The 25,095-nt window shown below is 34.1% G+C and overlaps 1 protein-coding gene and 1 pseudogene across 1 annotated transcript in view; one reads left to right on the top strand and one right to left on the bottom strand.

The window, feature by feature from the left end:
* The window catches only part of PXDNL (peroxidasin like), a 477,154-nt gene that overhangs the window by 134,264 nt on the left and 317,795 nt on the right, over positions 1–25,095 (top strand).
* LOC120607651 (uncharacterized) lies at positions 19,106–19,224 on the bottom strand (annotated as a pseudogene).

Raw genomic sequence — 25,095 nt, forward strand, 5'->3', positions numbered from 1 at the left:
AAACTAAACTATGATTTAGGAACTTTGAGTATATGATTGTGTTTATTAGGATCAATTCTTAGATTCTAGAGTTTTTCTCTAAACAGGATATATACTTTAAAAACTTATCTGCTGATAATGAAAAATGTTCTTCTATGTCATTTTAGCCTAGGCATTAAGAAACTGAATTAAAGAGATATCAGCTTTGGTTTCAAATTCTCTTACAAGATGGGTGCTGAGCAGGAAACTTAAAATAAATCTTGTATGAACTGAAGATAATATTTGTAGAGCACAAATTCAGTGGTTAGCATGAAATAAATAACGTGTTGTTATTAATCCTAAAATAATGACAGTATAGGTTAGTCACCTTTATGTAGAACCCACAATCTTTAGTTTATTTTTTACTTCAGCTTATTTTTTACTGCTTGACTAGTGTTTTGAGCAAACTAGACTGTTTACTATTTTGTGCTCTCCTCTTATAATAAGTGGAAGATATTTTCTTATTATATACAACTTTCATGATATTTATTTTTATGTTAGAATTGTCATAAATAATTTCAGTTATTTTTAGTATATTGGGATCATGGAGTAATATTCCTTAAATGGATAGAGACTCTGATATCTTTAGAAGATGTAGATTGTGTTTAAGCCCAAGGATTATGCCTGAAAATAAATTTAAAAATTTCCACCAAGTAATTATTAAGCCACAAATTTGTGATTTCTGATGTGAATCTAGATATAGATATAATTTATAAAATTTATTTAACTATGCATTTTTGTGTAGGTTTTATTTGTGTTGCAATTTGGAGAAGTTGAGACAGAAACATGTACAGTTCTGCTAGAACATATTTTCATGGGAAAGATGAGATCTTTTACTTCTTTGTTAGGGCAAAGAGTATTTTTAGTGGCAGAAGGCTATTTTAGAATTGTGGTATGCTATATCTAGTGAGCTGTGATCTAATAATAGTTAAGATATTCTTCCATTTGAATTTGAAACCTTAAATCATAGTGCTGGCATGATTCTAAGATGTGTCCATACTGGTGAGCCTCTCCCCATTCTCCCCATTCTCTATAATTTCTTTTCTTGGGCTATGCGCCACTAAAATCATCCTTCCTCCAATTCACCCTCTTCACTCTCATTTATTAAACTTTTGATTTAGTACTAAATTTTCAAATACTTGTCTGAGGAGCTTTTGTAGCCAAGGCAAAAATAATTACACTCTCACTGACTTTTCTCATGTTAAACTCAATTTTTCAATTCCCCACCCCCCACAACCCCCAAGCACATTACATTCACCACTCCAAATTCCCATATGAATCTGAATGGAAAAGATTCGAGAGATTTCCATATTGAAATCATTTAACATTTGTCTGGCTCTGGCTTTCTTTTTGTGTTTTTGGAAAGAGACATTTGAGAACAAATAATAATTAGCAGAATTAATTGATACCGATGAGTATATTGTTCTATGCTCATCAGTCAAATCCTTGTAGTTCCGTAACATATCACATGTGTTGAGAGAAAGAACTGAATAATCAAAACTCTTTAGAGCCCTGCTTTTAGGACCTCTCATTCCTTTCAGGTTCTGTTAAAAGATATACTTAGACATTACATTTTTAAGAGTTTATCTGAGCAAAAATCAATGCCAGTTAGGCTCTGCAAAACTGAAAGTGATTAAGAATGCTCCGTGGACAGGAGTTCGGAGAAAGGCTTTCCTAGAGCAGATGTGGAAGCAAAGCAAGAAAGTTATTTGATTTAGTATAACTTAAGCATTTACTTTATTCTGAAAAGCATAGTTGGCTGATTGTAATAGGTAGTTCTTAGATTTCTATTTCTTAACTTGAGGCATTTACAGGCTTAAGTTTTGGTTTGCTTATGTAAGCTTCCAAGATATTAGAACCACCTCAGTATAATAACTTCCTTGCTTAATTAACTAACAGTTCCTAGAAGCTGGCTTGGGTAAAGAGGAGGTTTCAAGACTGAGATGTCTATATTGCAGACTTTATCCAAGAAAGCCTTTCCCTCTACTTGAAATAGCTTGAGTCTATTTTGGCTTTGGCTGCCTAAGGCTATTTTAGTTTTACCTGTAAACAAGTCTAAATTTATGTTATAAGACCAAGACAGATTTGGGTTAGTAAGAGACTTGTTTGAATCAGGTAGGACTATGGGGATTTGAAATATACCATTTGAAACTGCATTTATGAATGTTAGCAGTCACACACATGCCTTTATCTTTTTTTCTGGCCTAAGATGAGGATATGAGTGGAGGGAGAAAGAGATTATCTTGGCATCATTCAATGGTGCCAATAATTAGTTATAACTCTGTTTTGATGACTTTTGATGATCTCCCTTAGATGATTATGCTTAACTTCACATTTTATTTTATATTAAGATTTTCCCCCATTTTAAATTACTTTCCTTAAGTCAAGCTAAATTTTAAATATTTAATCATAATTGAATAGCTATTTTCTTTAGAAGAACAAACTGTTGATAACCCAAATACAGTTGTGTTGGTTTGGTCTTTACGGAAGGAAAAAATAAAGAAGAGCTGACTTTCATTATCAGAGAGGTTAGGAGGACATTATTTTCTCTATTATTACTCTATTACATCACAGAGTCTGATAGACTCTTTTATTAGACTTTACCCACTAGCCGTTTGGGAGAAAATTAAATGTGAAGTCTGTGAAACTCAGGGAGGCATCTCTGTGGTGGTGGAACTTTGGTGGGTGCTTACATTTATCAGATATTTTAAAATCTAAATCTACGCTCCATCAGCGATGGTTCCCAGTATACCTCAGGGGAACATTGTTTTTCTAAAAATGGGAAAATAAATTCTAATTTCATAGAACCAGTTTCCTTGCTCTGTTATTTGTTTTCTTTAATTGGCAGCATGACTATACTGGTAGATAACTTTTTAGATAATTCACTGTTTGTTTGTTTGTTTTTAAATCTATGTTCTATCTTTTCTTCCTTCAGCAAGGCTCACTGTGGTGAAAAATTACAGAAGTGGTTACCTTATTAAAGTAACAATACAGCAGATAACAGCTTCTTAAAAATATCACTGCTTTAAGTAGCACATATAAGACTAACTGGTACACATGATGATGAACCAGTCACTTCCTCAAATAAAATGAACTAGCAGATCAAACAAGAATGAAAAGATTAGCTATATATTGATTTAACTGATAAAGGGGTTATGTATATATATATATGAAATTCTTCAGTAGATTTACATTTAAATTTTTGCCTAAAATAAGGCAAAAAATATAGAAGTCTGAGATGGTCTATGAGTTGGAGCTCTTGTACAGAGTTGAAACAAGTCATGAAGAATCAGAGAGCACAGTTGCTTTGGTATTGCCAGGGTGGATTCACCTCCTTCTGCAGAAGAATGGCTTTTTCATTTTATTAGTTGTCATTGTAAACACAGTGCAGTTTCCATCCTTGTCCAGTGGCTGGGCTCCAAGTGATTTCTAGACTGGCAACCTGCTGTTTGAACAGATGAGCCTAAATATAGTCAGCTCAGGGAGTGTGACAATGCATAAATTCTGGGGCATTCCTAACAGGAGTCTCTCAGAGCAAGATGTTCCTAACAGTGAGTATAGGGGGATTGCTGCAGCCCATCCAGGTGTGAGCTGTCTCAACATCCTAATATACAAAAATAGCTTATCTCTTTGTAAGACAAGTTTCTGAACCTTCAGGAGTTAAGAGGAATTCTGCTCAAGGATTAAGATAGTTATCCTGGGGATCTAAACATTCTTGGATTTCTGCAAGTAAAAATAAAGTAACTTTTTTTTATAGTATCATTATTTATTATACACACACACACACACACACACACATATATCTATCTCATTTAATTAATTAATTATTTCTGGTGACATTGGTTATCAAAATCCAATAAGTTTCAGCTGTACACTTTAACAGTAAGGCACATATATGTTTACACTGTGTGTTTAACTCCCATAGTTAGATTTCTTTCTGTCACCACATATTTGACCCACTTTACCTGTCTACATTCCCCCTTCCCCTACTCCCTACCTTCTGGTAACCCACTAGTCTATAGTCCATGTTCATGAGTCTCTGTTTGTTTGTCCTGTACGTTTGTTGCTTTTAGGTTTATATCACACATATATCTGATATCATGTGGTTTTCAACTATTTCTGTCTGGCTTATTTTGTTTAGCATGATTATCTCGACGTCCATCCATGTCGTCACAAATGACAGTATTTCATGTCTTCTTATGGCTGAGTAATATTCCATTGTGTATATGTGCCACAGCTTCTTTAGCCAATCATCTATTGTAGGGCACTTCAGTTGCTTGCATGTCCTGGCTACTGTGAGTAATGCTGCTATGAACATCGGTGTGCAAATATCTTTTCAGATATGAGTTTTTGAGTCTTCGAGGTAAATACCCAGTAGAGGGATTGCTGGATCATATGGTAGATCGATTCTTAGGTTTTTGAGGAATCTCTGTACTGTTTTCCATAGTGGCCATACCAATTTGCAGTCTCACGAGCAGTATATGAGGGTTCCTTTTTATCTGCATCCTCTCCAATATTTGTTATTACTTGTATTGTTGATTATAGGTATTTTAACAAGTGTGAGATGGTATCTCACTTCGGTTTTGATTTGCATTTTCTTAATAGCTAGCGATGTTGAGCATCTTTTCAAATATTTTTTGGCCATTTGTATGTTCTCTAGGGACAAGTGTCTGTTCAGACCCTCTGCCCATTTTTTTTTTTTTTGATTAGATCATTTGTTTTGTTGTTATTGAGTTGCATGAGTTCTTTGTATATTTTGGATATTAGGCCCGTATCAGACGCAACGTTTGCAAATATATTTTCCCATTCGGATGGTTGTCTCTTTACCTTGTTGATAATTCCTTAGGCTAAGCAGAAGTTTTTGAGTTTGATGTAGTCCCATTCATTTATTTTAGCTTTTACTTCTCTTGCCTTTGAGATCAAATTCATAAAATCCTCTTTAAGTCCAAGGTCCTTGACTTTATTCCTAAGCTTTCTTCTATGTATTTTATTATTTCAGGTCTTATATTCAGGTCCTTAATCCATTTTGAGTTAATTTTGGTGTATGGTGATAGACAACACTCTAGTTTCATTCTTTTGCAAGTGGCTTTCCAGTTTTCCCAGCACCACTTATTGAAGATGTTTTCCTTTCTCCAGTGTATATTTTTTGCCTTTTTGTCAAAAATTATTTGCCCATATAAATATGGGTTTACTCTGGACTCTCGATTCTGTTCCACTGGTCCGTGTGACTATTTTTCTGTATACCATGCCATTTTGATTACTGTCGCTTTGTAATATAATTTGAAGTCAGGCAGAGTGATGCCTCCAGACTCTTTCTCTGTTCTCAGGATGCCTTTGGTTATTCGAGGTCTTTTGTGCTTCCATACAAATTTGCTGATATTTTGTTCTATTTCTTTAAAAAATGCCAATGGGATTTTGATGGGGACTGCATTAAATCCGTATAATGCTTTAGGTAATATGGTCATTTTAACTATGTTGATTCTTCCAATCCAAGAACATGGAATATTTTTCCATGCCTTTGTATCTTCTTCGATTTCTTCTAATAGGGTCTTATATTTTTCATTATATAGGTCTTTCACATGTTTTGTTAGATTTATTCCTAGATATTTTATTCTTTTCATTGCAATTGCAAAAGGAATTATTTTTTCCACTTCTTTTCTGACATTTTATTATTAGAACATAGGAACACAATAGATTTTTGAACATTGATTTTGTATCCAGAAACTCAACTGTATTTGCGTATTGTTTCTGCAAGCGTTCTTGTGGAGTCTTTAGAGTTTTCTGTATTGAGAATCATGTCATTTGCAAATAATGACAGTTTGACTTCTTTGTTTCCTATTTGGATGCATTTATATCTTTCTCTTGGCTGATTGCATTCGCTAGGACCTCCAGTGTTATATTGAATAACAGTGGCGATAGTTGCCTTGTTCCTTATCTTAGAGGGAAGGTTTTTAGTTTTTCACCATTAAGTATAATGTTGGCTGAGGGTTGGTCATAGATGGCCTTTATTATTTTAAGTTACTTTTCTTCTATGCTGATTTTGTGAAGTGTTTTGATCATAAATGGATGCTGTATCTTGTTGAGGGCTTTTTCTGCATCTATTGATATGATCATATGATTTTTATTTTTAAATTTGTTTATGTGGTGAATCACATTAATTGATTTGTGTATGTTGAACCATCTTCGTGTCTCTGGAATGAAGCCTACTTGATCGTGGTGTATAATCTTTTTAATATGTTGCTGTATTTGGTTTGCTAGTATCTTATTTAAGATTTTCACATCTGTGTTCATGAGAGATACTGGTTTGTAGTTTTCTTTTTTTGTGTGTTATCCTTACCACGTTTTGGTATCAGAGTAATATTGGCCTCATAAAATGAGTTCAGAAGTATTGCCTCTTCTTCAACTTTTTGGCAGAGTTTGAGGAGAATAGGTATTAAATCTTCTTTGAATGTTTGGTAGAATTCACTGTTGAAGCCATCTGGTCCTGGACTTTTACTTTTGGGTAGGTTTTTGATGATTGTTTCAATTTCCATACTGCCGATTGGTCTGTTTAGATTTTCCAGATTTTCTTGATTCAGTCTAGGAAGACTGTATTTTTCTAAGTACTGATCCATTGCTTCTAGGTTATTAAATTTGGTGTTATATACTTTTTCATAGTATTCTTGTATGACTCTTTGTATTTCTGTGGTGTCTGTTGCAATTTCCCCTCTTTCATCCCTGATTTTGTTTATTTGTGTCTTCTTTTTTCCTTAGTGAGTCTAGCCAGGGGTTTGTCAATTTTATTAACCTTCTCTGAGAAGCAGCTATTTGTTGCATTTATTTTTTTCTATTTTCTTTTCAATTTCATTTGTTTTTCTTTTCAATTTCAATTTTTGTTTTCAATTTCATTTATTTCTGCCCTAATTTTGTTTATTTCTTTTCTTCTACTGACTTAGGCTTCATTTGTTCTCTTCCTTTTCTAGATTTTTAAGATGAAGCCTTAGTTGGTTATTTGAGCTCATCCTTGCTTTGTGAGATAGGCCTGTAATGACATGAACTTTCCTCTTATGACTGCTTTTGTCGTGCCCCAAAAGATTTGATATGCTGTACTGTCATTATCACTCATTTCTATGTATCTCTTGATCTCTCTTTTTATTTCTTCTCTGACCCAGTCTTTTGTGATTCTTTCTGCTTTTTTTTTTTTGTAGTTGATCTCTAGTTTCAAAGCATTATGATCAGAGAATATGGTTGGTATGATTTCAACCCTCATATTTGTTGAGGCTATCTCTGTGTCCCAATATGTGGTCAATTTTCGAGAATGTTCCATGTGCACTAGAGAAGAATGTGTAAGCAGCTGTTTTAGGATGGAAAGCTCAGTAAATGTCAATTGTGTCCAGTTGGTCTAATGTGTCATTTAAGGATGTTATTTCATTATTGATTTTCTGTTTGGATGATCTGTCTATATCCTACAGTGGGGTATTTAGGTCCCCTACTACCATACTGTTTTCATCTGTTTCTCTCTTTAGTTCTGTTAGTAATTGCTTTACATATTTTTGGAGCTCCCTGATTGGGAACACAGATATTAATAGGTGTTATGTCTTCTTGGTGCATGATTCACTTTATCATTATGAAGTGTCCTTCGGTATCTTTCTTTACCTTTTATATTTTGAAGTCTATTTTGTCTGATATTAGTACTGCTACTTTCACTTTTCTCTGAATGCCATTTGCTAAAAATATTATTTTCCACCCTTTCACGTTGAGTCTATATATTTGTCTTTGGAACAGAGATATGTCTCCTGGAGGCAGGATATGGTTGTTTTGTTTTTGTTTTTGTTTTTGTTTTTGTATTTTAATTCATTCTGCAACTCTAGGCTTTTTTATTGGTGAGATCAGTCCATTAACATTTTGGGTGATTATTGAAATATGAGGTCTTCTTATAGCCATTTTATCTTTCACTGTCTGGTAGCTCAGTGTTTCCAGTACTTTCTTGACCTTGTGCTTTGTTTTCTGTATTTTGGTTGGCTTTTGTGGCTTTTTCCTCTGGTTCTTCTTGTTTTGTGTTATACATTTCAGTTCTGAATCTTTGGTGTGTAGTTACCATTATGAATATGAAAAGATAGTAATATATATACAGTTATCCATTTTCTTCTGCATGTGCCTTATCTCCATTCTCCTTTGTGAATTTGGATCTTTGAATCTCCCATTTTCAGTCATTGTTGTCTCTATTTGTCCCTATGTATGCTGAACATTCATTACTATCTTGCTATAGTAATATTCTTCTTATGTTTAAGCTTATAATGCCTTGTTCTTAGTGTGGAGTTTACTCCTCTGCTTCTATTTGCCTGATAGTCACCTTACTCCTAATTATGTATGTATGTATGTATGTGTGTGTGTATATATATATATATATATATATATATATATATATATATATATATATATTTTTTTTTTTTTTTTTTTTTTTGTCATTTTGTTTTAGGTGAGCTGACCCCTTTCAGTATTTCCCTGTAATGCATAACTCAGTAGTGGAGAATTCCCTCAATTTTGTATGCCCGGAAAGGTTTTGATTTCTCCATCATATCTAAAGTAGAGCTTAACTAGGTACATTATTCTAGACTGATAGTTCCTTTCACTTAATAGTTTTTTAATATGTGATTTCACTCTTTTCTGACTCGTAAGGTTTGTTGAGAAATCTGATAATAATTAAATGGGTTTTCCTTTATAAGTTATCAGTCTTTTCCTTGGCTGCCCTGAGAATTCTGTTTTCTAGAATTCCCATTATTCTATATGTTTCCTCCTGATGGTATCAGCTAGTTCTTGTATTTCTCTTTTATTTTTCATTCTTCAGTTTCTCTCTTCTTCCTTCTGATTTATTTCTAGATTTCTGTCTGCAGTATCACCGATCTTTTCCTCCATTTGGTCAACTCTATTTCCCAAGCTTGCTATTTCATTTTTCAACTGTTGCATGTGTTGTTCAGTTTTTTTTTTTTTTTTTTTGAGGGTTTCTATCTCCTTGCTAAAGAACTCATTCTGCTCATCTAGTTTTTTCAATTTCTGAAATTGTTGATATGACTCATTTTGGACATCACTGAGTTTATTCAGAAATACCATCCTGAATTCTCTGTCATTTAAGTCACATATTTCTATGTCTGTAAGCTTATTATTCTGGAGATTTTTTATTTCTTTCTGAGATGCCGTGTTACCTTGCTTGTTCATGTTATTTAATGGACTATTTCTGCACCTGGGCATTAATGGAAGTGTATTCTGTTGTTTTTTCCAGAAAGAAGATTTATTGTATAAAGGTGTCTCTTTAGCCTGTTGCAAAGAAGGCTCTCTTCTTTTGATTTCCAGTAGGCGACATCTAAGTCTCTTTAATCCCTGCTTTATATAAAGTCTTAATAATGCTTTTAAAATTTTCTTGTAGATATTAATCACACTCACTACCTTCAGTTTCAGTCCCTGTCAGTGTCAGCGACAGTCTCGGCAGTGTTTGCTCAGATTCCCCTGGGGCTCTGCAGTTTTTGATCTCCAAGGGTATTAGGGGAGGGGCTCTTTGGGTTGGGATTTGGGTGCTGCTGCTCAGCCTTGGTTTTGTTCCTCTGTGGTCCTGTCTTGCTTCTCTACTTTCTGCCTTGATGACTGGGCCCTGCAGCCAGCTGTCCACAGGGAACTCACAGCTATCCCAGGCAGGAATTTTCAGGGAACTTGTCGCATGAACTCGCTGTTCCTTCTCCGCTACCCCTTCTCCTGCAGGTAGTTCCAGCAGCTGCAAGAGGCGGCTTCTTTATTATTCCCAGTCCAGCATTCAACACCGGGAGTTCTGACCTGTGGTAACTCTTATGCGCAGATCCCATGCTCAGATGTGCTGGTGTGCAGTTGGGTGTTTTTTGTTGAGTTTTAGATGTTCAGCTTATTGTTGTTTAAAGGGGAGAGATCTGGGGATGTCTCTCACTCTGCCATGTTTCCAAAGATCTCTTGATACTTTTTTTATTTTTTATTTGACTCAGCCATTCTTTATTAGAATATTTTTTAATCTCCACATATTTGTGGTTGTTTCTTCTTTATTTTTACTGTTGAATAGTTTCACAGCTTTATGGTCAGAGAATATGCTTGGCAGGATTTTAATCTCCTTAAATTTTCTGAGGCTAGTTTTCAATATATGGTCTATCCTTAAGAATTTTCCATATGCACTAGAGATAAATGTATAATCTAGTGTTTTGAGATGAAAGGCTCTGTAAATATCAATTATGTCTGATTGGTCTAATGTGTTGTTTAAAGTTGAGATTTTCTTATTGATATCCTGCTCACATGATCTATCCATAGCTGACAGTAGGGTTTTTAGGTCCCCTACTATAAATGTGTTTTTGTCATTTTCTCCATTTAGTTCTGTTATTAGTTGCTTTATGTATTTTGGTGCTTGATGATTGGCAGCATATATATTGATAAGTGCTATGTCTTCTTGATGTATTTTCTCCTTTATCATTCTGAAGTGTCCATCTTTGTCCCTCATTACCTTTTTTATCTTAAAGTACTTAATCAGATTAAGTACAGTTACATCCACTTTTCTCTGGATGCCATTTGCTTGGAGTATCATTTTCCTCTCTTTTACTTTGAGTCTTACTTTGTCCTTGTAGCTGAGATGTGTCTCTCGAAGGTAGCATATGATTTGGTTTTGTTTCTATCCAATCTGATACTCTGTCTTTTTATGTTGAGTTCAGTCCATTTACATTTAGGGTGCTTATTGCAATATGAGGTTTTTCAATATCCATTTTATCTTTTGTATGTGTGTGTGTGTGTGTGTGTGTGTATTTACACAGTAGATCTTTTTCTTCCGTGTGGACCTTATCTCCATTCCTTTTTGCAGATTCAGATCTTTACTCCTCTTTTATTTTTTTGTTGTCTCAAATTATCCCTATTTATGCTGTACATGTATTTTTAGGTTCCAGTAGCTATTATCTTTTTTTCTTTTTAATTTTTTACATTTAACCATTATGTAATATTTAAGCTTATATTACCCTGTTCTTAATAAGGGTTCACTTTCCTGTTTCTGTCTATCAGTCATCTTACTTATAGGTATGTATTTTTTTTTGTTTCTGTTTAAGGTAGATGGACCCCCTTCAGTATTTCCTGAAATGCAGGCCTGTGGTAGAAAATTTCTTCAGCTTCTATATGTCTGAAAAGGTCTTTAGTCTCCTTCATATCTAAAGGAGAACTTTGCTGGATATATTATTCTTTCCCAGTAATTTCTTTCTCTCAATAGTTTGAATGTGTGATTCCATTTCTTCCTAGCTTGTAAGTTTGTGCTAAAAAGTTTGATGGTAATCTGATAGGTTTTCCTTTATAAGTTACTATCTTCTTTTCTCTGGCTTCCTTGAGAGTTCTTTGTTTTTAATTTTTGAAAATTTTAATATAATGTATCTTACATTAATGTATAATGTAAGTTGAGAAAATTAGGTGTTCTGTTTGCTTCTAGGATTCGAGGATTCAATTATTTCCATAATTTTGGTATGTTCTCACCGATTATTTGTTTGAATATGCTCTCTGTTCCTTTCTCTTCATCTTCTTTTTCTGGTATAACCATTGTTTTTATATTGCTTTTTATAATGGTGTCAAATAGTTCTTGTAGAGTTTTTCCTCCTTTTTTTTTAACTTTCAAATCTCACTCTTCTTTCATCTGCTTTATTTCCAGATTTCTGTCTTTAATATAACTAATTCTTTTCTTCATCTAGTCAGCTTTATTTCCTAAGCTTGCTATTTTATTCTTTATGTCTTTCGATGAGTTCTTTATCTTCAGAAATTCTATTTGGTTCTTTTTTAGAGTTTCAATCTCTTTGGTAAAATATTCCTTTTGTTAATTGATTTTGTTTCTAAGTTCTTTGAACTGTTGGTCAGAATTTTTTTGCATCTCGTTGAGTTTTTTCAGTAGTGCAATCTTGAATACTCTATCTTTTAAATCACATATTTATATATATTTTCAAGCTTATTTCTGAAGATTTTTAACTCTCTCTCTGAGCTTCCTTGTGACTTGGTTGTTCATGGTATTTGATGGACTACTTTTTTGCCTAGGCATTAATGGGAATATACTCTGCTATTTCTAAAAAAAGAAAATTTAGTGTATGGTGATATCTCTTCAGCAGCTTGATTTAAGAAGTTTTTCTTCTGATTCTCAATAGGTGGCGCCCAGACCTCCTACATGAGCAAGGCTTCTGGGTCTGTGCTTTGAGGTTAAGAATGCACTTTATTCTCTGGGGAGGTGTGTGTTTTCTCTGTGATTAGGTCAACCTGGTCCCAGGTATCCACTCCCACAGTACTATGTAAAGGGTCTGAAAAGCCCCCGAAGTGCCAGTACTGCCTCAACAGTCAGATGCAATGCTCTGCTGCTTCCTTCCCAATGAGCCTGACTGCTGAGGGTGGGAGAATTTGGAAGAGGCCAGTGTTGTGTGTGGCTGTTTTTCTTCTGGTATTTCTGGCCTTTAAGCTTCAGCTTCCTTCCCTGTCACTGGGACTAGCTGCAGTGTGTGTTTCAGTTCTGGTTGCTGCAGAATCCCTTGAGGCTGATTGCTAGCTCTGGGGTAGGGTAGGGGGAGGCAGACTCCATGACTCGTGTTTCTGCCTGGCAATGGGTGTTCTAAGACACAGCTGTCACTCCTCCTCATTCAGTCTCTGCCATGCTCTCTGTCGTGATCACTGGGCTCCGCTGCATGACACATGCTAATCACTCAGGTATGACTGTTCAGGGCTTCACAGAGTTTTGAAAAAAATATGTAATTCTCTCCTCCTCCTTCTCCTACAGGAAGCTCTGGGCTTCATTTTTTTGGCACCTGTTTTTATTTTCTCCTTCCTATTTGTGTGATTTACCCACCTTCAGATGCTCTTATGCACAGATCTCTCTGCTGTACTTATGTGCAGGTTGGATTCTGTTTGTGGGATTGCAGGTGTTCAGCTTATTGTAAGTTCAAGGGGATTGGTCAGGGGAGATCCTTTACACAGCAATGCTTCTGATGTCACTCAAAGTAAGCTTTTATAATTAGACAATTCTTTTAAAAAATGTGTCCTACCTTTTTTTTTTTTTGAAACATCTGTTCACCTCAGGCTGATTTTGTGTCTTAAGTTTGGCTAGAGCCTGATTTCATTTAAAACCAGCAGTGACCTGTATAGACGTGTTTGTGATATCATGCCATCAGTTGATGAGGACTGTAAAACATTAGAAGTTTAGATACACAAGTTAATTAAATAAAATATATTTTACCATTTGATGCTGTTATTGTTGTGACTAATGCAGAAAACTCGGAGTTATTAGATTCCAACCTCTTCTTCCAACTGGCCTCAACCAAAATGGTCACTAGATTGTTTTTTCAACTTTATACCTGAAAGTGAAAGTGAAATTTGTAAAATTCCTCTCTGTGAAGCAATTTGTCATTAAGTTTTAGGAGTTCTAAAATGTTAGACACTTTGGTACAATAATTCTATTTTTAGAACTGTATTCTGAAAATAAGACAAAAATGTTCATGATATAATGTTTTTAAAAAGTATAACAATAGCCATGATCCCAATTTATGTAGAATGACTACATAAATTGTCAACACATTACTTTGACCTCACTTTCTGTTTTGCAGTATGCTTCTCTTTGTTTTTCTTTTGAATTCCTCAAAGAATTGACAGCATGCTCTTTTTGACGTTAGCATGATTATATTATTCTCTTGCTTAAAACATTTAAATGAATTCTAAGTACCTGAAAGATAAAATTAAAATCCTTTGTCTGATTATCAGGCCTACATGTTCTTGACTCACATTCCTTTCCATATCCCTTTAGCTTTCTTCTCTTCCCTGATACATTTGTACTTTCTTTGCCAATATTGACCTGCTACAGCAGTTGTGTAGCAAGGTTTTTAAAGAAATATTAGGAATAAAATGTTTGCTGATTAAGTTTTATCACTCCCAAGGAAATAATTTTCTTACAACCTAGATTTCTTATTTCTATGAATAAAAGAAATGTCACCGAGGATATTGGTACTATGTAGATAATAATTGAAATGTTAATATTAGTGTTATTTTAAAAGCAATAACACTTTGACAACTTTCTAATCTTTCATTCTGAATGTAGGCTGTGGGCTTCAATGTGAAGTTATTTAGGCTGTATTTGACACACAGATCATGGTTTGCTTATTACTTATAATTTCTGTGAATGAGGTGTGTCTTTTACTTCATTTCCATAGATGTCTCTTGCTTTAAAACTACAATATCTCTATACTTATTATATCTTATTACAGTAACTATTTTAAAAACATGTCTATCTCCTTTATTGGACCATGAGTTCCAAGAATGAAAGAACTTTAATCTCTAGTGATTATACCTGGCATGGCACACAGAAAGAACTCAGTAGAACTATTAGATCAAGTTGAATCAGTCATATGATTTTGCTAATTGCATTCAGTAGGCATTTTGTGATGTGCTAATTATAAAATTATTTACATGTTTATAGAGAAAACTTGGAAAATAAAGAGAAATTAAGTTTCACATACCACAAATAGTTCTAGTTAACATTTTGGCATACATACGCATATACACATTATGTACTAGTTATACATTGCATATGTATTACAGTTGGGATCATGGCTATTGTTATACTTTTTAAAAACATTATATCATGAACATTTTTGTCTTATTTTCAGAATACAGTTCTAAAAATAGAATTATTGTACCAAAGTGTCTAACATTTTAGAACTCCTAAAACATAATGACAAATTGCTTCACAGAGAGGAATTTTACAAATTTCACTTTCACTAGCTGAGTAGAGATGTCTAGTTTTGCTACATTCTTGCTACCATTGAATATTTTATATCATTACTATTATTTAAACTTTCGTCATGTCATATCACATTTTACTATATATTAAAAATTATTTTTGCATTTCTTTGATATTTAATGAGGGTGACCAATTTTCTTAAATGTAGTACTCATTCATATTTATTTTACTGTGAATGTCTATTTACTGGCTTTTACCAATGTTTTCCTCTGGGGTTTTGATGATTTCTTATTTATTTGTAAAATACAAAATATTAATAATATTAACCTTTTCTGATTTGTTATAATCATTTCTTAGATTGTTCACCTGAGTTTTATAAATTTTTGTGAGGCATCACATTTTCAATGTTATAAATATGTTTTGATGCAATCATTTTCACTTATTCCATTTCTTCACGTCTATAAAGCATTTCATCATTCAAATCTTATAAATTTTCTTGTATTTTTATTGTTCAGCCTTTGATTATGTTCAACTTTTTATCTATCTGGAAATTATTTTGATATTTTATATGAGGTAAAGATTTAATTTACCTTTTTTCTATTAATTCTTGGTTAATTCTCATGTGGTAAGACACAAGAATTTCATTGTCATAAAAAACTACTGTTGGCTCCATCCATTATGCTCAATGAGTGTTAAAAAGATCAATTTTGGGGACCGATAGTCAGGTGGGACTCATTAAGTCAGAGAACCTAATTGGAGAAAAGCTATCAATTATTACTATTTTGCTGACTCTTATTTCAATATATAAGTCAATAGGGAAAGCAGAGGTTTCCATTCTTTCTTTTGTTGTATTAGCTCATGGTAACTCTGAATTATTCTAGGCTGGAAAGAAAGTTTGGCTGTGGTTCCTTATACTGGATTATCTCCGGAGATATAGATATACCAAAGCAATACTATGGGATGTTATGACATTACCTAGCAAGTTCTAGAGAACTGTTTAAACACAAATTTATGGTGTACTTGGTTAGAGAGGATCTATTTTCCAGATTGATTTACTTCTTACTCTATTGGGAAGAGAAACTGAAGATAGAGATTACACACATTTACTTCTGACTTATTAGAAAGAATGGGAGGATTAATGGCAGAGAAAGCTAATTTTTAGGCATGCTATCTTTGGAATGTGGCAAGAATACTTGAATTTTCTCAATCAGGAGAACTGAAATTTGAATACCTGAATAGAAACAAATATATTATGTTACTTATACTCTTTATGTAATATTCATTAATTCAATAAATCTTGTTTTTGTTTTGTTTTGTTTTGTTTTTGCTGTGGGAATGCCTTTTAAAATATAATGGGAGAGTATACAAAAAACAAATACAACATATACCAATATAATCGAAAGTACAAAATGGATTAAAGAAGTTGGGAGACAGTATGTTCATATGTGTGTGTGAATCAGGGAAATGAGGTTCTGAGACTTCAAGGAGAAAGTATGATTTATGGGTGCTTTAAGTCTAACATTTGATTTGAACATAGCAGTGCTTGTGTGTGTGTGTGTGTATGTGTGTGTGTGTGTAGAGAGAAGACAGTAAGGGAGGAAGGGGTTGAGATTAGAACTGATGAAAAAATATTCAGACGGAGGAAATGATATGAGCACAGGCCCAGAGACAGGAAAATATTTGATGTGTTCTGGGAATATTAAGAGATAATAGGGTTCCCAGAGAGGATAAATAGACAGCGTTAGTGGTTTCACTCTATGAGGGCATTGCTAAATGTTGGTAATGTTTTTAGTTGCCATAGTAAGTTGGGAACACTAACTGGCATTTGAAGAATAAGGGCCTCACTTATTAGACAATCTGAAATAATTGGGGCAGACCTAGTCAGTAAAGGAGTTTTCCATATCCTCAACTTTTAACTTACCCACCAGACATTCATCTAGGTGAAAAACCTGTGCCTAAGGATCTTGGCCTAGAACCCAACTCCATTTTATACAATAAGTTGCTAGTATAGTTGATAGAGATAAAGATAAGAGGGGGATATAATAAAAGCAGAACTATTTATACAAATAGGTTTGTGCCAATTAAAAAAATACTTTATTGACAATATTTGTTTTCTATTGCTGCATAACAATAGTGCTTTACAGCAGTATCCATTTATTAGTTCATAATTATGTTGATCAGACATCCAAGCAAGGCATGGCTGGGTTTCAACTCAGGGTCTCCCACAGCAGACATCAAATATCATCTGGGGCTGTGATCTCATCTAGGTCTGGCTCCTTTTGCAAGGTCATGCAGCTTGTTGGCAGAATTCACATCTTTGCAGTCATTGGGCTAAGATCCTTCCTTCCTGGCTGACTGTCACTTGGGGGTCTTTCTCAGCTCTTAGAAGAAGCCTACTGTAATCTCCATAAAATAGCCATTTGCTCCTAAACACCAGTAGGAGAATATCTCCATGGCTTTGAATCTCTGATGTCCAAAAATGGGAAGAAGTCAGGCCTACCCATTTAATTTCTTTTGATTAAGTCAAAGTCAACCAATTAGTAATCTTAATTATATCTGTAAATTCCTTTTTGTACATACCACAACATAATCAAAATGTGATGCCTCATCCTATTCACTGGTTCTGTTCACTCCAAAGGTGGGTGTGGGGGATTATACAGATATGTATCCCAGGGAATGAGGCTCTTGGAGGCTATTTTAGAATTCTACTTTCTACATTGTCTAGAAGCATCCAGAACACTTTGTGCTAGGACCGAGATGGAATCTCTGCCTCTTTTCTTACAGTCTTGCTAAGATTCTTGTAAAGCTTCAAAGTGTGGTCTATGATGATGCTTTTTGTTCAAAAGTTTTAAAGGAGCTAGAGGTGAGGGCTAAAAGCACCTCTTAATGTATTTCTACTTTGCTCCATCATCTTACTTATTTCATCTTGTTAATCAGGCTGAGCATGCTGTGTTAATTAATATTTCTGGGTCTTTTTAATTGATCATAGATTTTTTTTATAAGCTATGATCTTCTTTTACACATTGGTTTAGGTCATTATTTATCTATAATTTGTCGTATGTGCTGTTTGAAACAAGAAAATGTCCTAGTCCCCATAGTTCTTAAAGTGTAAGTAGTGTTGGCATCACCTAAGAACTTGTTAGAAATAGAAATTCTTGGGCCCTACCTCAGACTTACTTCATCAAAACTCTAGGGGTGGAGGTTGGGGTGATTTCCAGCCATCTGTGTTTAACAAGCACTTTGGGAGATTTTGAAGAATTCTAGTTTGATAACCAGTGCTCTAGTCATGTTATACAACTCTCTCTCTTTTCTCTCTCTCTCATCTATATCTCCCTCATCTCCTGTCATCTATCTATCTATCTATCTATCTATCTATCTATCTATCTATCTATCTATCTATCTATCATCTATCATCATCATCTATCTGAACTTCTTATTAAAAGGCTGGTGACAATAAATACATTTTATACATTTCCAAAAAAACTTAGAATATTTAGGCTAACAAAAATAAACTTGATTGCAGCTAAAGAGGAGGTAAATCAGGAGAAATTAAGTGGTATAGGGCATATAAGGCTATCACAGATGTACAGCACAATTGTTCATCAACAAACAGGTGAAGGCTGTAGCCGTGTATGAGTAAAGAACCATAAAGGCAATGGAGCTGTTACTTCTTGAGTTTATGTGAACAAACACCAACGAGTTCCCCTTTAAAAGTTCTTCATCACTTATAGTAGGAGATTAGGCAAAAGGCTTATAATAAGCTTGTTCTCTTTTTGTTTTTAACATTTTAACAATGAAGTAGTAGAAACTAACCCACAACAGCAAAAATATATAGGAAAAGATAACGGTTTTGGCAGTGCTTCTATTAAAAAATTTTCTGACTGAAAATTTTCTCCATAAAACTCTTTCCTAGAATGTATATATAATGTTCAAAATATTCTATACAGATTGGTTTATGGTTTTTGTAATGTTCCATGTCTAATAGCTATGTTTTTTAAAAAATTTTTTACCACAGCACTTATATAATAATTTGCTAACTGTATTTTAATATTAGAATGTAGAAATCACTGTTTTATTTTTTTAAATGGTGTGATTCTACGTATTTTTTTCTTCCTTATAGTTTTTCATATTTTAAAGTATTTTTATGTGTGCCTATATGCATTTACTCTTCTAAAAAATTGTCCCAAATATGTCTTAGACTCTCTCTCTCTCTCTCTCTCTCTCTCTCTCTCTCTCTCTATATATATATATATATATATATATATATATATAATTTTTTTTTTTTAGGCGAGGAACCCTTGGTCGACCTCACAGATTGCAAGGACCTTGTCAGCTTACAATTCTTTTTTAAAAATTTTTTTACATCTACAGCACCTGGTCTTCCTAGGTGGTCTCCCATCTAAGTACTAACCAGGCCTTACCCTGCTTAGCTTCCAAGATCAGACGGGATCAGGCTTGTTCAGGGTGGCATGGTCGTAGACTTCTAATATATTTTTTAATGGTAGATACATACTGATTTCATAATAGAGTGTGTAAGTTTTGCAAACTGCAAGGTAGTGCGCTAATGTCCAGTGGAAACAAAGCATCACTGAAAGCAAAAGTTGACAGATATGTGCTGTAAACATGGCATGACACGTATGTGGAAAAATGCTTCAAAACTGCAGTAAAACTGTGATTCATATTTTTGACTTGAGTTACTTTGAAGATGCTATAGTGCCTTTTTCCTGTTAATGTTATAACCTTGTAAAAATAATTATGCTCATGGTCATATGTGGGCCATTCCCTGAGACAGACTGGGTAGAGGGTGGGGCAGCAGGAGCCTGGGTGCTTGCTGGGTCCTGGGGATGACCTTACATTACCACTCACCTGTACAACTGCAGTGCTAAGGGTCCCAGGGCCAGACAGCTTGTGCAAGGTGATTAACTGGAATACTACTCTTGAGAACTTCAGAAATAAATACCAGGAAGCCAGATATCCATTTTCAATTCTGTGGGGCTAGAAATGGAAGAGAAAGTTTAGAGATAAATACATGAATAGTCTGGGGAGTGAAGATTAAGGGTCTCTGGGGGAAATAAAAAGTAAAACAACTAGGGAGAGCAGAGTGATTCTCTTATGAGAATTTCTTTATGGGTGAAGATGGTCTTCAAAGGAGTGTGTGGGGAATGATAAGGTATGTATTTGGCTTGTGAAATCTGAAGAAACCTTTTTGTTTGCTGTGTTCTTACAGAATTTGCTCTTTTTTTTTTTTATCAAATGGGTCAGCCCATGAATGATTCAGTTCTACCCAGAAAGGTACATTGGGAATCCTGTATTGAATCAGGAGTCTGTCCTTCCTTCTCCAGTGGTGAAATCATCGTACAAATTTATCTCTCACACCTGGATGAAGAACCACCAGGCCCATAGCCCCAGACATGTCTCAATGGTGTTTCTGATCAAATCCAGGAAGCTGTTGATCTTCTAGGGCTCAGTTAGATCTGGGAACGCAGGTCAAGAAAATTCCATACTAAAATAGTATCATCTCCCTCTGATGAAAACAAATGTTTTCTACCTAATTAATTCTCTTCATCACTAATCTTCACAACAGTCCTACAAGATAAATACAACTTAACAATGAGAAAATTGAGGCACAGAGACATTAATAACCTGATCAAGATAACACAGCTAGTAGTAGCAGTCTGAAGCAAGAGCCCTACGCATACATGTGTTCATGGTGTATTGCCTTGCCTCCATATGGCTGGAGAAAACAGCAATGTTGGCAAGAAGGCAGGAGGGTACCAAAGACTTACTGGCATTTTTCCACCACTCATTAAAAGTAAATTCTGTTTGTCAAGAAGATTAAATAATGTCACAAAGGCATTGTTTTTGAGAATATATAAATTACTTCTTTTAAACATACACATATCATATAGTATTAAATATACCAAGAAAATAATTTTCCTCCCTGTAATAAACTTTTACTTATAAAATTGTCAATGAAATATTCCTATGTCTAGTAGATATTACCTTAATTGGCCAATTAATCATGAAACCCTAGATAAATTTAAGAAATAACCCAGGAAAAATCACCACCCTTACTTTTCTCTTTTTTGAAGTGAATCATGTTTTACAGTCCAAAAGCTTTAATTCCAGCTGCATGCATACCAGGTCCGGCTGCCACACAAACATCTGGCCTCTAGTAAAATCATTTTCATTTGTACAGTGTCCCTCTACTATGAATAAAATGAAATCATAGTCTTAAGTACATAAGCACAAGTCTGGAGACTTTGATGCTCCATCTTAACAACCAGAGGAGAAACCATAAAAATTTGTTGTAAATTTTAAAAAAAGTGAATATTTTTGAGAATAAATCAAAATAAGTGACAGGAATAGTAGTAGCCTGTGAATTTTATAGTGTATTATTCATAAACAAATTTCAGATAATAATAGCTTAAGATTAAATGAAACAATTCTTTTAGCTAATAGACATATGTTTACCAGGAGAAAGTTATATACATATTGACAGAGACAACCCTTACCCTTTTATTAGTCAGTCTCACTTTGATGAAGTTGTTCTGACAGGATGAATAACTGTGGCTTGCACTTAGCTTCTGAAGGTTGTGCATATTCATGAAATGGGCACTTGTCAGCCCATCATTTTGTGCTATGAAAGGAAATTCTATTGCCAGACTTTGAAATTCTATTAAAGTTCACATAATGCTGACCACATGCTAAATATCTCTCTCTATAAACTGAGGTTTGGGGCCTAATGCAAAGTAAAATGTCTAGTCCCTGACTTCTTAGGAATAAATATGTTAAATAAATAAAATGAATACATGTAGACCCAAAGATGAGCATAAAATAGTGAACTACCTTGCAGAAGATCATTGAAGGAGAAAAATCGTATTCTGCTGGAGAAAGAACTAGAGTTTATAAAAACAAATGAATTTCAAGAGTACAGAATAAATGGATTGAAGAAGTAGGAGAGTATTTAGCAAATGATGAGCTATATAGATTAAGATGATTAATAGCCAAAAGCTTATTCTAAGTTTCTTATGGATTCATAGAATGTTATCACTAGAGAGGACCTCTAGGTTATTGACTCACACTGTTACTGTCCAGGAATCTCAGACCTGGAGAGAAAATAAAATTTGTCCATATTCTAAAGAAGTGTAGCTGAAATGATAAGTAAACACTTTGGAAGGAGACAAATCTGGATTTGAAACATGGCTCTGCTATTAACTACGTGAGCAAATAGGTAATACTTGGGCAAGTTATTTATTTGCCTTGTATGTAAGAGATGGCATGCCAATCTAACAAGGCAATGGTGTAATGTAAGAAAGAGCTGACCCAGTCAGTATTCACTGAATGGTGGCTCTTGTTGCCATTTCTGATACAACCAGGATGAGGATCCAAACTTCTGACTCTCAGGACCATGCTCCTCTAGCACAGCAAACTGCTCCCATATCAGTGCTAAATACCACTTTGAATTTCACGGGAATGAAAAGAAAGACTTTTAGGAGATAATCTCTAGCTCTCTTCAATGTGCAACTTTCCCTTCAGTAATTATCCTTCAGTAACAGTCACTTATTTTAACTGAACAGTAACAAAAGTCCCTATTTGAAAAAAATCTGAAAAAAGCAATCGGTAAGAAGTTTCTCTTTCCAAAGTCATGACATTCAATATTTCAAGGGTTCTCCTTTACACCCAATTCAAGACAGCCAATTTGCCATTATTTCCTTTACATTTCAGTTAACTGGTGCTGAGAGATTCTAACTCCCAGAGCTTTTCAGTTTTTAGTCCTTGAATCCATCTAGGCACCAGTCAGCCTGAGTTTTCTGCATCACTGAGCAGAATCATGAAGCTGCAATACAATTGTCTTTTTAGGATACATAATAGAGTGCCTTCTCGGACACAATAAGAGGAAAACAGGCAGTGACTTGAATCCTGCTCCTTAGAGGCTATAAAATAGTATAAAATGTATACAATTCAGACACTGAATATATTTTATGAATTTCAAAGATGAAAAGACAATTTTGAAATTTATTGGTGGAAAATATTGGATTTATAAATTGGTCATGGAATTTAAAGCAACTTTAAGTTTTGGGCCACATTGTTTCAAACAGTGCATTTTAAAATAACTTTTTATTTTTTCTTTAAGTTCTCAGAGATTTTTTTAAAAAGACAATTATTTAGAATCTGTGATGTGTTGGCATTTTTGCTTAAATATCGAAAAAATTATACCTACATCTAAAAACCTATAAAAGCCTAAATATCTCTTAAGTCTAAATTGCTGGGGGGCTAATATTTTTTCTGCACATCATCTCTGTACTTAAACAAACTATTTCGTGAGGATGGTCTTTCTGACTCTTGGGTTTCTAACCCTGGTTTTTCCATTTAAAGGATCATAGATTCTCTGCATTAAAAGGATTGTAAAAGTTAAAAACATCTGCTTGACTCTTCTTTATACTGCACTAATTGAGTTGTCATCTAGCCTCTGTTGAAGAGTCTGTGGTCATGAGCACTGATTGTCTTTCAAGACCATTCATTTAATTGGTCAACTCGGATTTAGAAACTTAAAATGTTTATTAAGCCAAAATCTGTCTTCCTATAGTTGCTGATTTTAATTGTCTTTTGAGAGGAACCCATAAGCATATTTTCATTATAACATATTATCATATTTGTTAAAGAGGTATTTGTTTATTGTAGAAACTTTGGAAAATATTAAAAAAGAATAAAAAATGAAATTCACTTACATTTCCACCCTGCAAAGATAGTCACTACTAGCATTTGGTATCTTTTTTTTTTTTTTTTTTTGGTATATGTTTTCCCATGTGTGCTTCTAAACACGCTCAAGTGAGAAATTGAATTTGAACTATTTCATACACTGTTTTCAGAACGACTTCCTATGTTGAGAACATTTCCCCAGATCATTAAATATGCTTCCAAGGTATGGTTTCAAATAGTCCAAAATTTTGATGTGTGACAATTTACTATATCCTTAGATTTTTTGGTCACTTAATTTAGATTAACGTATATATATAAAACTTGGAATTTTCAAATATTTAAAGAGAGTATTTATGTTTTTCTTGAGTCAAAGTTAAAAATCCCTCAATTGTTTTTCAATTGTTTCTCTTCTTATACTGTTCCTCTGCTTTTCATCATGTGAATTACTTTCTCTTGAATTGAATCCTGTTTGCTTATACCTTTTACCCACAACCAAACACAGTAAAATGGTTAGCATCTAAACATTTCAGAGCAAATTAGGATATATGTTCCTATAATTGATGAATTTTCTTTTATAGTCTAATGATGCAAAGTAATATTTCATTAGCTTTTTCACTGACTAATACTAGATAATACTAGCTGTACACTTAATTATTTTTAGTTTGTAGGACCTCACAGGGTACCTGGTACATAGTTCTTGATGAACACTAATTAATGATAAAAATAAAATAAAAAAAATTATTTCTCTTCATCCTAGACTTATACAATTTGGTATTTGTACTGGAAAGAATATTCATTTAAAATTTGTGTCATTATTCTAAGGATCACTTAGAAAATAACTTAAGTGAACCACATATGACGTTTCTTGCAAAGCTTCAGGCTATTTGTAGCTTTTATTTCCTTCTCTAATCATTCTCTATTTTACTAATAAGATGTTGAACCAGACAGAACTGAAGACACAGTTACTAGCACTCTTGTAGAAATCTTCTTTTAAGTTGAAGTTGATTCATTTACCTACAGTTATTGACTATGCTTTCACCCGGTCCTAGTGAGATAGTTTACTTAATGCCACTTCTGTTATAATTGCTGCATTTGCTAGATTCCAAGACTGTTAAAGAATGATTTGGCTTGCAAGAATTTATTTTTGGTGAAACCATGCTAATTCTTGTTAATCTTTTTAAAAAATTCATGTGCTCGTTAACCTTCAAAAAATTCCTTTTAGGGGTGGCTCCATTGAGTAGTGGTTAGCATGTCTACTTTACAGACAGAAGGTCCTGGGTTCGCTCCCCAGGTGGAGCCATAGACTATATCCTGGGTGCTCCAGGCCCCGGGTGCGCCAGGTCCCAGGTGCACACCAAGAGCATGTGGGAGGAGATGCCCTGCCCTGCCAGAGATCCAGTTCTTAGGGGGAAAAGGCAATATCCATAGGTCAGGGGTGAAAGTGGAGGGGGAATTAAAAAAAGGAGGAAAAATTCCTTTTAGTTTATTTTCAAAATTCAAGTCAAATTCACTTACTCATCAACTAAGCCACTTAAGTTACTTATGCCTCAGTTAATTTTTAAAATTCTTTTCTTCTCTCTGTGTTTTATTTTTGATAATTTTGATTGCTATGTATTCAAATTCACTAAACTTCTATAATACTTAATGTG

This window comes from Pteropus medius, unplaced genomic scaffold (genome assembly GCF_902729225.1).
Source record: "Pteropus medius unplaced genomic scaffold, Ma_sr-lr_union100, whole genome shotgun sequence".
Taxonomy (NCBI): domain Eukaryota; kingdom Metazoa; phylum Chordata; class Mammalia; order Chiroptera; family Pteropodidae; genus Pteropus; species Pteropus medius.